The following is a 17,108-nucleotide window of genomic DNA, read 5'->3' as shown; positions in this document are numbered from 1 at the left end:
AGTCTCTCAGTCGTGTTCGACTCTTCTACTCTCCATGACCTCATGGACTGTACAGTCCACGGAATTCTCCAGGCTGGAATACTGGAGTGGCTAGCTGTTCCCTTCTCCACGGGATCTTCCCAACCCAGGGATCAAACCCAGGTCTCCTGCATTGCAGGTCGATTCTTCACCAGCTGAGCTGCAAGGGAAGCCTGGACTTCTCGATATCAGCAAGTTTGCCCAAGAAGCAGTAAGGATTCTCTGAATGACTGAGTGTCTGACTGTGGAGGAATGGATGGGTCCATGAAGTTGTTCGGTCAGACTCCAGGGATAGGGATAATAACCACTGGTAACTGGGTCCTTTCTTTTTCCTGTCTTCCATGCATGTATTTGCTTGAGGAACAAGCAAGAAGCTGTGAGCAAAGAGCAAAGTACAGGTCAACTTACCGCTATTGTTTTAGAAGGAATGGCAGGGGTTTTGGGGCCCCATTATCCTCAACTACTCCTGGAAACATGACTTGTGGTGGATGGGTTTCATTCTATAAGCAGGACTCAGACTCATGGTGGATAGAAGGTGTGAGTCGAGGCCAGAACACTGGGTAGGGCTGTCATGGGGGCAGAAGAGGAGTTTGGAGGGTCTTCATTGCTGGAAGCTTTGAAAGTCCAGGGGAGGCCCTTGGATGTTGTCCTGTGGACACTGGAGACTCTTAAAGGTTTGGGCAGTAACATGTTTGAGTCTGGCTCTGGGAGGATGAACCCAAAGGTGGGTATTGGAGGTGGGACCTCAGAGAGGGACTTATCATTGCCCAGGTGCCAGGTGTGCTGGGCTACAAGCTAGTCATTCACTAAGTTACTGATGGAGACTAACTAGCTAACCAACCAACCAACCATCCAATTGAATCCTTCCTTTCTTCCTTCAGTGAGGGGTGTACCTTGCTCCTCTTGCAATGCCCCTTTGGCATAGTCCATCTGGGGAGCGGATGGCTCACCCTGTTTTCTGAGAATGCTCTGGGTTGTGTCGCTTGGTGATTCAACCACACCGCATCCACAAATGGTCAACATCTGGATGTGTTCTCAGAAGACAGGGAAAGCCAAGTCTTGGAGTAGGCTTTAGGGTCTCCCTAAAGGCTGCATGCACATCTTGACGGTGGTGGCATTGTTCAGTTGCTAAGTCATATCCGACTTTTTGCAACCCCATCGACTGCAGCACACCAGGCTTCCCTGTTCTTCATTATCTCTCAGAGTTTGCTCAAACTTATATCCATTGAGTTGGCAATGCCATCCAACCATCTCATCCTCTGTCACCCCCTTCTCCTCCTGCCCTCAATCTTTCCCAGCATCAGGATCTTTTCCAATGACTCAGCTCTTCCCATCAGGTGGCCAGAGTACTAGAGTTTCAGCTTTAGTATCAGTCCTTCCAATGAGTACTCAGGGTTGATTTCCTTTAGGATTGACTGGTTTGATGTCCTTGCTGTCCAAGGAACTCTCAAGAGTTTTCTCCAATACCACAGTTCGAAAGCATCAGTTCTTTGGTGCACAGCCTTCTCTATGGTCCAGCTCTCGGTGTGGTCCGTGCTGTATCAGAAACTACAGCTGGAGGCTTCAAATTCCTTTGCCCTGTTCAACCACTGTCATCAGAAGCTTTAGCCCTGGCTGGGACCTTGGAGAACTTTATTCATTCTGAGGTCTGGTCTTTTCATCCAGAGAAGATTCCAGGTTTATCAATGATGACAATGATCCCACAGCGGGGACACTATCAGGGCAGGGACAGCTAAAGGTGGGAGTTCCTCTGATTCTCATTTAAATGAGGAAACCAAGACCCCAAGTTGAGTGACTTGCCTAAGATCATTCAGCCAGCCTGAAAGGAAGGGAGCCAGGATCCAAATCCTGGTTCGTGTGCTCCAGAGCTGGGAGGCTTTCCTGCCAAGCCAACGGGAGACAGCTTGTGTCTCCTGGCTGGGAGCCACCTCCCACCTCCCTGCTTCCCCAATGCATTTGACACAAAGGCTTGTCTCAGGGAGTCTGGCTGGTTTTTCAGCTCCAACCTGGCTCAGAATCCCATCTTGTCTGTTGGATCCATTCCCGGTGAAGAAGTGGGTGGGCTAGTAACAGCAGAAGGAATCTGGGCTCTACCACCCATCCATCTATCCACTCAATTATCCACCCACAACATGCCCATCCTCCCATCCACACACCCTTCCATCCATCCATCCACCCATCCACTTATCCATCCATCCATCCATCCATTTATGCACCCACCCACCTATCCATCCATCCGTCCATTTATCCGCCCATCCGTCTATCCATCCAACTACCCATTCCCATGGCCATGCATGCATGCATCCGTCCATCATTTCGCCTCTCTATTTTTTGAACATCTACCTGTGCTGGGTCCACTAACCTTCACTGCTAAGAGAGGAGATTTACCAGAGAGAATATAAAAACAAGTACAGAGCAAACTCATTCCTTGTGCTTCCAAAATCTAGTTTCACAAACACATGGGCTGTTTTTTAAAAATATATAGATTTTATTTACTTTTTAAATGATTATTTTTGGTTGCGCCAGCTCTTTGTTGCTGGGCCCAGGCTTTCTCTAGTTGCAGAGAGTGGGGGCTACTCTACAGTTGCGGGGTGTGGGCTTCTCATGGCTGTGGATTCTTTTGTTGCGGAACTCGGGCTCTAGGTGCGAGGGCTCTGTAGGTGCAGTTTGTGGGCACAGGGGTAGCCTTGTATCAGATTCCTCTCACGTCCTGCCTCCCATGGTTCCAACTCACTCTTCCCCAGCAGCCCTTTCTGCAGCAGCCAGCTCCGTGGGGTGGCAAGTGTCGGCTGTCCCTGGGCTGTTCTTTCTGCTCTGAACTTCTCAGCCATCTGACTCACACACAAGCCTAGAAGCGTGAAGGCTACCCTTGACCGTGGGGATGGGAGATACAGCCGGTGGGCAGACCTCCCTTTTTCCTTGTCTTAGGTTGACACTTGTGAGTGTTCCATGCAGCTTCTGAGAGGCCCCCAGCTGGTGGCAGCCTATGGTGCCCACAGGAGTGCCAGCGTGATAGCCCACTCTCAGACTGGCTCATCCTCCTACCCTGTCTCTACATGTGCTCATTTGTTCATCCATTTGCCCATTCATTCATTCTCTCACTCACTCCTTGAGCAGGTTGCAGGTTCCCTCAGGACTGGGACCACCCCTGCCCTCCATCTGTTCACTGTAGTGACCAGACAGGCATTGTTGCTGAATGACTCTCGGTGAATTAAGTTGAGGAGGCAGGAGAGTGATGAAGTGGGCAGATGCTGGAGCCACACAGACATAGGTTCAAATCCCGCCTCCCCACTTTGCAGCAGTGAGATCTCAGGCATGCCATTCCACGTCTCCGGTCCTCGATTTTCCTATTTGCAAAATGGACATGACAGTACCTACTTGAGGAGTCCTGGTGGGGATGTGACCAGACCTCCTATTTCGGGCACGGAGCCTGGCATGCGGTGAGCTTGTGGTCAGGGCGAGGCATTGGCTGTCACTGATGATGAGTAGGTGCAAGCAGCCTTAGGCAGTGGGGTTCCTGGGACCTGGCACCTCAATTCTGTTGGCCTGCCTCAGTCCCTGAGGCTACCCAGCACACCCCTTGGCCTTGGAGACTGCCAAGAGAATCAGCAGCCCGCGGCTCGTAGGTGGGAACCAAAGAAACAAACACCGCGGTCTCCAGGAGGGGACGGCACCGACCTGCCCAGTGGGGCACCGCCGGCAGGCATGGCGCCTCGATCAAGGGTGTTGTGGGGCAGAGGGCCTCACCCTGGACGCGAGACGTTTCCTTGGGAAAAAGATCGCTTCTTTATGTGTATGTCAGCTGGTTATGAAATGAGAACTGTTCAGAGGTTTAAAGAAACCCACCCTGATCTTTGGAAATCTCTGCCCGCCCTGTTCAAGTCCCAACAGCACTTGCCTGCCGACGGCTCATGAGTCAGAGAGGCTGAATTTGTGACTTTCATACCCTCAGAATTGGATTTAAAGATAATGAAAACTTTCCAGTAGGAAAATGCCTGATTTCTGAGGACATGCTAAGGAGCTGGTCACCTGGTGGGTAAATACGGGCTTCCCTCGATGGGCCCAGAGAAGGATCTCCTTCTGGTAGGAATCATGGTCCCCAAACTGGGCGGCAGGGGGGAGGGGGGGGTGGGTCTTTTCTTGATGTTCTGGGCTGGTTGTCATTCTTAGAGGATCGGAAAGGTGGGATTATCTTCTTGTCCCACTCCTCTTTTCTTATCATCAGTTCATTTCAGTTGTCCTTTAGTGAAAGCGTCCATCTCATCTCCTCTGTAGCCCTCACATCCTCCCCAAGAGCCAGAGATGCTCATCACCCCGTTTTACAGATGGAGAAATCGAGGCTCAGGAAGGGAAACAGCCTGCAGGGCATGATGGACATGATGCAGCTGGGAGCAGCAGGGCCGGGACTTGGGCCCAGGGGCTCAGTCTGTACGATGGTGGGTCAAACCTTCCCAGGCTCCTGGTTGGGGCCTTGGCTGCCTGCCGAGTCCTGCCGCTCACCTGCCAAGGCTCGGCTGCAGAGGGCCGAGGACGAGGACTGACGGGAGCTCTCCGAGGCTGCTGGCTCGTGGGTGGCCCGCTGCCCTGCAGCACAGTCTCAGAAGCTGCCAGTGCCTTGCGGCCCTTGTCCCAAGGCTGAGTGGGGTCACTTAGGGATGCGGCTTCTCCCTGGGCTGCGGAGGGAGTGTCCCAGGGAAGGGGCTTGGGGCGTGCCTCAGGCTCGGGGGCCTGGGTCCCCCTGGAAGCCCCGTCCTGCAGATGGCTCCCTGCTGCCCGCCTGACCACGGGCCCGTCCTGTCTGGAACCAGCCTTCTGAGCCTTGTCTGGCCTGCCCGCGCCACCCAGCGCCTTGGACCGCCCCCATCTGTCTCCCTGTGGAGTCTGGCGGGTGTCCCCTGGCTCAGGGCCTGGCTACAGCCTGGGAACCACCAGCCTCCATCCATGGCTCTTTGTCCGAATCATGAGCCGATCGGTGAGGGTCGGGTGAGGACCTCAGAGAGCACGCGGTCCAGACCTCGTCCCTTATGGGTGGAGAAACCGAGGCACAGAAAGACAAAGGGCCCGGCGGTGGGACTCCACAGATCCTGTGGTCTTCCCTGTCTGCTGACACTGCTGTCCCCGGGGGCCCTCGTCCATGCAGTGTGGGTGCCGGCATGGGCAGGGGCCCCCTTGAGGGTCATGTGGGCCGATTTGTGTTCTGCCGAGGGGTCCGCCGGCCCAGCAAACAAGGGGCCAGGGGCTGGGGGCAGCAAGAAGGAGGGCTTGGGATCAGCCGCCCACCTTCCTTGGGGGGTGCAGCCACCTCTGCTGGTGGGTGTATTTGATGGGCCCTCTGACCCCCACTGTACCCCACTCCTTGGCACCCAGAGGGGTCCAACATGCGTGTGCACACAATGCCAGGGAGCAGCTCACGGCTCTCCGGACCTCCGTCTGCTGTGTGTGTGTTCCTGAGCAGAGGACCCAGCAAAGCTGTGCCCAGCCTCCTGGCATGGCCGTGGAGGACTCAAACAGGAGAGGGGCTGGGGACTCCTGCGACCTGCGACTTGGCCCTGTGGAGACGGTTCCAGAAAAGCCACCGTAACAACAGCAAGAGAAGTGGCCACAGATATATATCGAGTCTCTGCTGGTACCACTCAGCGTCTCACGGCAGCCCCACAAGAGGGGCAGGTGCATCTCCCCATTTCACAAATGAGGACGTGGAAGCCCAGAGAGGTTGAGTAACTTGCCGGAGCTCATACACAGAGCAGGCAGGGCCAGAGCTGTGATTTGAACGCAGACTGTTCCTATTCTTGAGCAGCACCCAAAGCCGCCTACAGAGAGGGGGGTGGTGACGAGAGGGGGGCCATGGGAAAGGTGTGAAGCTGGAGGGCGCGGAGCGAGCATCTGCGGGGGTGGGGGCAGGCCCCGCCCCCTCCCTGCATTCCGCCCGGCTTTGCTCGGGGCGCGCCTCCTTCCCACGGGTTCTGGCTCCAGGCCCCACCCTCCCACTGGCCTGTGCTGGGCGCCACTGAGCCACTGGCCGTCCCCACCTCGGTTTCTCCTCCCTGAAGCGGGGCCGAGAGCACCAGCCAGGCTGGCTGTCGTGAGGATGGGATCGGATACAGGCGTGGAGGCTCCAGGAAAGTCCAGCGTTCTGGCAGGAGCCCGCTTGGCGGCCTCGAGGCGGGGCTGAGGCTCCGAGCCGCCCCATCCTTGCTCCTGTGCAAATCCCTGTCCTCGGCTAATTGTTGGACCCTGGACAGCAGCCCGACTGGAGCGCTGTCTCTGCTGAAGGGCCCAGGCTGACTTGGCTGCCCTTCTGGAGCCTCTTGGAGGTCCGACAGGGGCCAGGAGGGGAGGGCGCAAAGTCCTCCATGCTCCAGCTCTGACTCCCCATCCCCCAGACCCCTCCATGCCTTGCTCCTCATCCTGAAGATGGACCCAGTGACCTGCCAGTCTCTTCCAACCTCAAGACTGTATTTTGAAACTCAAGAATAGAGGACCCCGCACGGCCACCCACCTCCCAGCCACCTGCCAAGGGCACCCATTTCCCTTTCTTCTCTGTGGGCAGAAGGCATTGCTGGCCGAATACCCTTTTCTAGGGGATGACCCCCTGTTATCACCAGAGATCCAGGCACTGTGACGCAGTGGGGGAAAAAAAAAGGGAAGTGTTTAGTTGCTCAGTTGTATCTGACTCTTTGTGACCCCATGGACTGTAGCCCATGGGATTCTCCAGGCAAGAATACTGGAGTGAATTGCCATGCCCTCCACCAGGGGATCGTCCCAACCCAGGGACTGAACCTGGGTTTCCCGCGTTGCAGACAGATTCTTTACCATCTCAGCCACCAGGGAAGCCTCTATGATGTAGAGAGACAGGTATGGATGGATGTGATGTTCCTGGGATTGAGCAATCCCAGAGGAAAGAGATCCTTAAATGGTGCAGAATAAGTTCAGATTTGGGGAAGAGGGAATTGTCAGAGACAGAATTCTCCAGGGCCACGCCATCCAACAGAAACCTAGGACCGGCCACAAACGTGCGCTGCCGGTGTGACATCACGCTTTCACAAAGGAAGAGCAAACGGGCGAAATTTATTTTAATAATACCTTTCATTTTCTTAATCTATGCAAATGTGATTGTTTCGGCACTTAATCCATCCGGAACACTCCTAGACACTGTGCACTTTTTGTTCACAGAAGGGCTTAGAAGTCCAGCACTTCTCATTCAGTCACACTGCACGTGCTCAGCTGTCCCGGGCGGCTGGCCGCTGCCCAGGGGACTGCATAGCTCCGGGGTGGAGGTGGGTTTGAGACCTGCCTGTACCACCCGCTGGCTGTGCTACTTATCCTTACAGTGCGCCAGGCACTGTTGTAAGGGCTTTATGTGTATTAGCTCATCTGACTCATTTCCACCTTTCAGTTGAAAGCCATGGAGGCACAGAGAGGCTAAGTCATTTGCCCAAGGTCACCCAGGGATCAGGGGGCAGGGCCGGGACCCGAACCCTGAGCTTTATGAGCGCTGCATACTCAATTCCACAGTCTGATCACTAACGGATCAGTGAGTCAGTTCACAGGGCAGCTCCCGGAACGGGGCAGGGCCACGGTTGTCTCTGTGCTCTAGGCTGTGAGTTGCCCGCATCACGCCAGCCGAACGAAGGGCAGCCCGAGGCAGCCCTGGCTTTCTCTCCAGGGACTAGCTTTGCCTTGCCTTCCCACGGAGCCCCGTCTCGCTGCCGGGTGTCCACCCTGGGCCCTAGTGGGCTGGGCTCCCCCACCCTGGCCACGCCCTGAGAGCTCGCAAGTTCAGGCTGAGACCTGTGGGAGCCTGGGCACTCCTGCAGGTGGGGGAGGCTGGGCCCGTGTCCACGGATGGAGTCTTGCCGCCCTGCCCGCTGTCGCTGGCTGGGACTTTTGCCTGGGGATCTGAAGGATGCTGCCTTTTCTCTGGGGCCTCCTGGGCCCCTGGAAGTGGGTGTGGGTCTTAGTGGCCAAATGGGTTCATGGTCTGGGTTTGTTTTTGCTTAATTACAGTTCTCAGCCTCCTTGCTTTTCTCCCATTCATTGAAAATTACTTTTTTAAGTTGAATTTTTACCAAATTACTAAGTAACATGCACACATCTGGGTTCACACTTGGGTCTACACCGTGGAACTCCCCTAGATCAAGGTCATGCAGAATCCCATCCCCTACCAGGCTTCCTGTGACTCCACCCAGTCAACACCCTCCAACAACCCCAGACTCCACCCTCACCCTCCTCCCCAACCCCAGGGAGCACCCAGCCTGGTTCCTGTCACTATAAATTGCTTCCGCCCGTCTCTGAGCTTCAAATGGGAACCCTTCAGCATGTGGTCATTTCTACTGACTTTTGATCAGCATAGGCTTTTTGAGATTTATCCATATTGTTGCAGAGATCCAGGATTTGCTTTTTTTTAATTGTTGAGTTTTCTATCTTTGCACGAATTTAGCACAGTCAGTCCACTCCCCTGCTAGCAGACATATGGCTCGTTTCCAGTCTTGGGTCTGTGAACCCTGCAGTCGGTGCACGTCCTTGGCGGGTACAGGCATTGTTTCTCCAGACTGGAGATTCTGGGCCATAGAGTCGCATTCGTTTATCTTTAGAAGGTACAGCCCCTCAGTTTCCCCAAGTGGTTTGCTTCCTCTTATTCTCCTGACAACAAGGCATGAGGGTCATGTTGCTCCATGTCCTCGCCAGCATTTTGTATTGCTAATACTTTTTTTTTGGTCGCACTGCACAGCATGAAGGATCTTAGTTCCCTTACCAGGGAGCGAACTTCTGCCCCCTGCGTTGGAAGCAGGGAGTCCCAACCACTGGACCATCATGGAAGTCTCTCACGCGTCCTTTTCATTACAGCCGCTGTTGGATGTGCAGTAAGCACGCTTTTCATTGCATTTCTCTGATGACGGAAGGTGTGGAGAACCTTTCCGTCTCTCTCCTGGCCACTTGGCGAAGTGCCTGTTAACGCCTTTCCTCTGCTTGTAAGAAAATTAAGTTGTCTGTCTTTTTCTTACTGACCTTAGAGACCGTTTTTATATTCCAGCTACAAGTCTTTCGCTGGAGCTCTGTATTGTGATTATCTTCTCCCATTCTGTGGTTTTCAGTTTTTTTAAATTTATTTATTTGGCTGCGTCAGATCTTCGTTGCGTCATGACTCTTCGGCTGTGGTGGACGGATTCCCTAGCTGTGGTGCGTGGGCTCGGGAGTCACGGCATGTGGGCTTAGCTGCTCCAAGGCATGTGGGAGCTTATTTCCCTGACCAGGAATTGAACATGTGTCCCCTGCATTGCAGGGCAGATTCTTAACCACTGGACCACCAGGGAAGTCCCCTTTTTTAGTTTCTTAATTGCCCTTTTTTCCCATTTCTTTAGCTTCTTTTTTTTTTCTTCAAAGATTGCACTTTTTATTTTGAGAGAAGTGAAGAGCCACATGCAGTTGTGAGAACACAGAGTGGTTGCATCTCCCTGTCAGTTTCTCCAGTAACATCCGTGACATCGTGTGAAACCATAGTGCAGCAGCATAGCCAGGACACAGGCACCGATGCAATTTACAGAGCGCTCCATCACCAGCAGGGTTCCTAGGGCTGCCTTTCTAAGAAGAAATTGGAGGATAATAGAAACTAACGACGTCGTTAGTTTCTGCTGTACAGAATTCTGCTGTACAGTTTCTGCTGTACAGGGGAATCAGCTCTATGTATACATAGGCCCCTCCCTCCCACCACCCCCAGTCCCACCCATCTAGGTCACCCCAGAGAATCAATCCGAGCTCCCCGTGCCGTACAGCAGCTTCCCACCAGCCATCTATGCACACGTGCTGGTTGACACATCTCAGTGCTGTTCTCTCAACGCGTCATACCCCTTCCTGCCCCCGCTGTGTTCACAAGTCATGTTGCCTTTTTGTAGCCACACCTACTTCCCTCCCGTCCCACCCCGCCCCTTAATTCCTGGCACCCACAGCTGCCACAATTGGAACCACAACAGAATCACGACCTGTTCTCCGTTTCTACAACTTTGTCATTTCAAGAATGTGACATAAATCAAATGATACATTCGTTTTTTTCCACAGTTTTAGCACACCTCTTCAGGAATGCATCCAGCTGCCCTCTGCAGCAATAATTCATCCCTTTGCAGTACTGAGTAGTGTTCCATGGCGGGGCAGGGGATAGAGCATGGTTTGTCTGATCATTCGCATGTTGAAGGACCTTTTCATGTTTTCCAGGTTTTGGTTATTAATTACAAAAAAGCTACCATAAATGTTTGTGTACAGGTGTGAACATAACAGTCATCTGGGGCAAGAGCCCAGGAATGTAACCGCTGGGTCACATTGTCAGTGCATGACTAATTTTTAAAGAAACCCTCAAACTATTTTCCTGAGTAGCTGTCGCGTCTCGCGTTCCCAGCAGCCACATATGATGTATGCAGCTGTTAATACTGTGCGTTCTCACCAGCACTTGGCATTGCCGCTCTGTTTTGGTTTAGGTGTGTAGTGGTAGCTTGTTGTGGTTTCAACATGCATGATTAATGGCCAATGACGTCGAACGTCTGGCCATGTGCTTATTCGCCCTCTGAATATCTTCTTTGGGGAAATATCTCTTCATGTCTTTTGCTTGTGTTCTAATTGTTCGCTTTACTGTGGAGTTTTAAGAATTAAAAAAAAAAACAATCCTAGATACTTGTCCTTGGTCAGACATATAGATTGCATTTTTTTAAAAAACCAGTCTGTAGCTTGCCTTTTCATCCTCTTCACAGGGTTTCTGGGTGCGCCAAAGATTTTATTTTTGATGAGGTCCAGTTCATCAAGCTTTCCTTTTATGGGTGGTGCCTTGGGTGCCAAGTTTAGGAAGTCTTTGCCTAGCTCAAGGCCCCAAAGATCTTCTTTGATGCTTTCTCGACAAGTTTTATAGTTCTACGTGTTGGACGTGTGCATGACCCACGGAGTTAGTTTTCATCTCATTCATTTTTCAAGGAATTAGTCAATGTCACTTAAGTTGTCTGATTAATGTGTGAAGAGTTGTTCATAGTATTCCATTTTAGCCACTTGTCTTTAGGATTTGTAGACCCCCCGTGTCGCTATTAGTATCAGCAATTTGTATCTTTTTATCTTTGTCAGTTTTGCTAGAGGTTTGTCCCTTTTATTGTTCTCAAAGGACCAGCTCTTTTTTTCTCTGATTTTCTTTGTTGTTTTGGTTTCCAATTAAAAAAAAAATTTCTCCTCTTAATGTTTATTATTTCTTCTCTTCTATTTTCTTTTAATTTACTTTGCTCTTTTTTCTCTAGGTTCTTGAGGTGGGAGCTTCACTTACTGATTTTTTTTTTCCTTTTCTTTTGTAATGCGTTTAATGCTATGAAATTTCTTCTCAACACTGCTTTAGCTGTGTCCCACGGATGCCTATAAGCTGTATTTTCTTTTTTATTATTATTTTTTGGCAGTATCACACAGCATGTGGGATCTTATTTCCTTGACCAGGGATCAAACCCATGCCTCCTGCTGTGGGGCTGCAATCTCAACCACTGCACCACCAGGGAAGTCCTGTAAGCTGAATTTTCATTTTCATTAAGTTCAGTGTATTTAAAAAATAAAATCTCCCTTGAGACTACCTCTCTGACTCAAAGACTCTGTGGAATTGTGTTGTTTAGTTTCTAAATGTTAATAGAGATATTACTGTTATCCTTCCTTTATTGATTTCTAGTTTGACTCCACTGTAGTTGGAGAGCACTGTACAGCTTCTACTCTTTTAAATCTGCTGCTGCTGCTAAGTCATGTCAGTTGTGTCCGACTCTGTGTGACCCCATAGACAGCAGCCCACCAGGCTCCCCTGTCCCTGGGATTCTCCAGGCAAGAACACTGGAGTGGGTTGCCATTTCCTTCTCCAATGCATGAAAGTGAAAAGTGAAAGGGAAGTCACTTAGTCGTGCCCAACTCTTAGCGACCACATGGACTGCAGCCCACCAGGCTCCTCCGTCCATGGGATTTTCCAGGCAAGAGTACTGGAGTGGGGTGCCATTGCCTTCTGTTGAGGTCTACCTTGGTATATGTTCCATAAGACAGTGTGTATCCGGTGTTGCTGGTGGACTGTTTTGTATGGATCAGGTCCTACGTGTTGATGGTGGTGTTGATTCTCCCATCTCCTTGTTGATCTCCTGTTGAGTTGTTCCATCAACTGTGGGGAGAGGTGTGCTGCAATCTCCAACTATAATTCTGTATTTGCTTATTTATCCTCTCAGGTCTATTGGTTTTCCTTTGGCATTTTCAAGATTTTATGTTGTCTTTAGCTTTCAGAAGTTTAATTAGTATGTGTCTTGGTGAAGGTTTCTTTGATTTATCCTATTTAGGATTTACTCAGATTCTTGAATCGGTAAGTTTATGTCTCTTTACAAATTTGGGAAATTTTCAGCCCTTATTTCTTGGAGTATTTTTTTAGTCCTGTCATTTTTTTCTTTTACTTTGGGACTCTGATGACATGAATGTTTTATCTTAAAAAAAAAAAAAGTTCCACAGACCCCTGAGACTCTGTTCACTTTATCTTAGTCTATTTTCACTCACTCCTTCTTTCTCACACTTCTCAGAGTCTATTTTCTCTCTGATGCTCAGACTCAGTAATTCCTATTATTCCGTCTTCCACTTCACTAATTCTTTCCTCTGTCTCTTCCATTCTGCTGCTGAATCCGTCAGTGAGTTTTTCATTTCATTTATTGAATTATTCAGTTCTAAAATTTCAATTTGGTTTTTCTTTATCTTCTTTTTATTTGCTGAAGATTTCTACTTATCATCTGTTTCTAATGTATTTCATAATTGCTTATTGAAGTAGCTTATGATGCATCAATGGGAACAGAGGGGAGGATACACTGGAAAGGCCAGGCTAGAGGCTGAAAGACCCATCGGGAGAATGACGCCCCAGGCTGATGAGTGCCCAGTCATGCCGTGGCATGGGGCTGGGAAAGGGGCCGGGGTGGCATCTGCTGCCACCACTCTGGTAATTGTCAGGCCAGGGAAGGAGCAACTGGGCTTTAATGTGGGTGCCCCAGCCATCCTCAGGGGCCCAGATTTCCTGACCACAGTCCTCTCAACACAAAGACAGTCTGGCCACGGGTGCACGGGGCCACCTGACGTGGGAGATGGCTGAAGTACAAGGAGGTTATTACGTGTGAGGTGCTGCTCTCCCCGAGGCCCTGTGGTACTCAAGCAAAGTAGACAGAACACAACTCAGGTCAAGTGGGAACATGTGAGATCAATCAGATAAGCAGGGCAGGTGACGCGAACCCATCGATGGTGGATCTGTAAACAGCGATCTCCCCAGTACTTGCGGGCGTGGAGAAAGAGAGCTCTTTTCGAAGTTTCTTCCTTCTAAACATGGATGCTGCATTCTTGCTCTGACTACTGACTTGTCTGAAAGGCAGGGTCTGCTAAGTGCAGATCCCTGGTGGGGTGTCTTTCTAGCACCCCTTCTCTTGGAACAGGAACTTTTCTTGGACTCTCACGTGGGCATCCCACCCTTATGCTCTCTGCACCGCCCCACCACCCCCCAGCCTGCCATGGAGATGGATCAGGATGGACAGTGGACCACATCTGTGCAGACCGTGTCTCTGCACTGATCACTTAACCAGAAGAATTGAAATGGGCCATGTTGGAGGGATGCCCAGGTGTCCCAAGAAGTAGAGAATAGAGGGATGAAGGCAACAGATAACAGAGGCCTTGGGCCCTCACTGAGTCATTTGTAGCTTTAGTCCCTGAGACAGGGTATTTCTGCAGGACTGCAGCTGGCTTTCCTCAGAGAGGGAGGGAGGGAGGGGAGGGGGAGGGAGGCACATGAAGGATGAGCGGGGTTGGTGGGCGATGGGGAGGGGGGTGGGAGAAATGTTCTGGAGCACTCAGGGAAAGTCTTTGTGTTCCAGAATTTTGCTTACAGCCCTCATGATGAGATGCTGCTGGGGGCTTGGTGTTGCTGAGGGAGTACAGCGGGGTGATATTTTGGGGGTTACAGTAAGGAGCCCAAAGTTTTAAGCAGAGAAATGATGTTTTCTTAAAATTCTGGCTTCTCCGATGGCTCAGCAGGTAGAGAATCCACTTGCAGTACAGGAGACATAGGAGATGTGGGTTTGATTACTGGGCCGGGAAGATGCCCTGGAGGAGGACATGGCAACCCACTCCAGCATTCTTGCCTGGAGAATCCCATGGACAGAGGAGCCTGGCGGGCAATGGTCCATGGGGCCGCACAGAGTCACACACAACTGAGCATGCATGCTTTTTCTCATAACTCTGGCGTGATGTATAGAGAATGGAATTGGGGAAGCCAGGTGAAGGCAGAGAGAGAGTTGGGTCATTTCCTGTCCTCAGATGTGGACACTGATGCTCGGAGCAGTGAAGCAGCTTGTGGGAATTCAGAGCTGGACACCATGGAGCTCGGCTTCGAGCTCAGGCAGTCTGCCTGGAGCACACGCCCTTCAACTGGCTGCTCTAAGCACCTGTGATGGGTTGGACCGTGTCTCCCCAAAACATATGTCCAATTCCTGGTACCTGAGAACGTGACCTTATTTGGAAATGGTATCTTTGCAGGTATAATTGAGTTAAGGATCTTGAGATGAGATCGCAGTGAGTTTGGGTGGGCTGTGAGCCAATGACTGGGGTCCTCCTAAGAGAAAGGAGAGGGAGGTCTGAGACACACACACACACACAGTGAGGCGAAGGCCAAGTAGAGAAGAAGGCAGAGGCTGGAGTGAAGCATCTGCCAGCCAAGGGTGTCCAGGACTGCCGGTGGCCTCCAGCATCTGGGAGAGAGGCCTGCAGCAGACTCTAGAGGGATCGAGGCCCCGCCAACACCCTCATTTAGGGCTTCTGGCTTCCAGAGCTGGGAGAGAATGAATTCCTGTGGTAGTAAGCCACCCATTGTGGTCATTTATCACAGCAGTCCTAGGACATTAATACAGCCTCCCAGGCCCCTTCTGGGGTGAGCCAGAGCTCCCCACATTTCCAGACACTCACCGAGTCTGGGAAGACCCTGAGCATCCAGACCTAAGTAGGACGGTGAAGGGACCCCCCTCTTTCTGCTGCCTGTTCTTTCCACGAAACTTCCATGAGGCCACCTGCTCCTTCAGGGCCCAACCTGAGCTACAAATGGCTTCAAACTGAGAGAAACGCAGAGAGAGAAGGGGGAGAGAGAGACGAGGAACACAGGTGGTTCAAGGAGGGCCTCTCAGGCTTCAGCATTCACAAGGATCATCTGGAGAGCTTGAAACACATCCCTGGGCACCGCCCCCACCCAACACCAAGAGGTTCTGATTCAGTAGCTGGAGGGGGGCCCAGGGACGTGCGTGTCTCACAAGTTCCCAGTGACGTTGCTGCTGCTGGTGGGGCCCATATGTGAGTAGCCCTGTTCTAGGCAGAGGCAACAGCTTGGACCAAGGATGGGCAACAAGGAGTGGAGTAGAAGGGGGTGGGGAATCCAGCTGGCATGGAGCACAGAGGCCCCACCTGGGAGCACTGGATGAGGGAGTACAGGTGGGAGGCTCATGTCCGCGAGAGTTGGGGTGTGTCCAAGGCCAGGACGTGCAATCTAGGGTCTGCTCCTGGCAGGGAAGCCCTGCGTGGGCCAGGCATGTGCAGGAACACATGGGCTTGGGAGACCACATGGGCAAGCTGGGGCCTCGGGTCAAGGGTCTTCAGCATGGAGTTGGCGGCTGCCGCGGGCGTTCAGAGGCGGTCCCCCACCTTCAGGCTGGGGGAGCCAGTTCACAAATGTCAGTTCCATCAACAGCGTCGCCGTCAACCCAGCTGGGTGTCTGCAGGCTTCTCAAAATCTCCGGCCTGTGAACGCTGGCACTTGAGCTGGCAGGCGAGCTCAGCTGCAGGGGGCCCAGATTCAGACTGTCTTAAGGAGACAAAACTGAGACGAGCCATATTGAAACCGGTCAGGAGGCCTCAGAGGGAGCCTCTGTCCTCCTGCGATTGTTCACGAAAGGCAAGACCCCTTCCATCTGCAAGGCTAGGTCCCTGGCTTTGCAAATGCAGCCCACCCCCCACGGAGCCCCGCAAAGCCCAGACCGCTTAATGCAGCTCCGCGGGGCCCTCATAAACAGCCCTTCCCCAGCTGGTAGGAGCTGTTTTCTTTTCCCCTCTAAGAGGTTTGTTCCTGGTCATAAATTCTGCAGGCCCAGTCGGCCAGGCTAGGATGTACACGTTGGTAAACACTGTAGTTAAAAACACGCTTCCCGGCTGAGAAAGGGGGCCAGACAATGGAGCCTTGTCCCCGGCAGCAAATCTGACGGCCACCTTCTTTGATTCCTTAACCTTGCTGCAGGCTTGTATGAAATTGGCCCCATTCTCCGGGGTCCATCAAACATGCATTTCAACTCCTTCATTAGCATCATCCTCTGATCCACAACCGCTCGGCAAATCCAACAGTCATTTCGGTGAGGGCAGCGGCGGTTTCTATCTGGTGAACATCTAAAACTCCTTGACAAAGTTCCTTTTAAAATTTACTTCCTTTGTCCCGTCTTCGTCTTCTGTTGAGATCTTTAGTGGCCAATGTACTCCGAGATGACTTGGGGACAAAAATCCCGTCTGGCCCAGACAGTAAATCTAGCCTCCATTCAGACGGGTTAAATGCGTGCTTTATGCCTATTGTCACAAGCTCTCCAAAGCTCCTGCGCCTTTAAGGGTTTCCTACAATAAATTAAACCCATCACACCGTGGTCGTGGTCGAGGGAGGGGACCAGCCTGGCTGCTCTGCAGTGTGGAGGGCCCGCGTTCGTGTTGGCCTGGTTTAAACGGGCTGGGCCAGGATCGCCAGGCCCAGGGCACCAATCCCTCCAGCCCTCTGGCCTCGGGATACTTGGAGTCTTGCTCGAATGAGGCCAAAACCCAACCCCAAGCGGATGTGGCCAAAACGCACTGGCTGGCACAGGAAGACCTGGGGTGGAGGAGTGGCTTGCTCCAGGCTCCACCACTCCAGGAGCCTGGCTGCATTCTCATCCCATCTCCGGGTGACATCCCCAGGCTCCCTCCTGTTTTGTCACAGCAGGCTACTCAAGGTTCCAAGGCAGCAAGACTTCTTTCCCAGCATTCCCTAGGCAAGAGCTTCATTGGCTGGGAGGCACTTTAGT

Source organism: Bos indicus x Bos taurus, chromosome 29 (genome assembly GCF_003369695.1).
Source record: "Bos indicus x Bos taurus breed Angus x Brahman F1 hybrid chromosome 29, Bos_hybrid_MaternalHap_v2.0, whole genome shotgun sequence".
In the NCBI taxonomy this organism is placed as follows: Eukaryota; Metazoa; Chordata; class Mammalia; order Artiodactyla; family Bovidae; genus Bos; species Bos indicus x Bos taurus.
Note: the sequence above shows the minus strand (reverse complement) of the source record.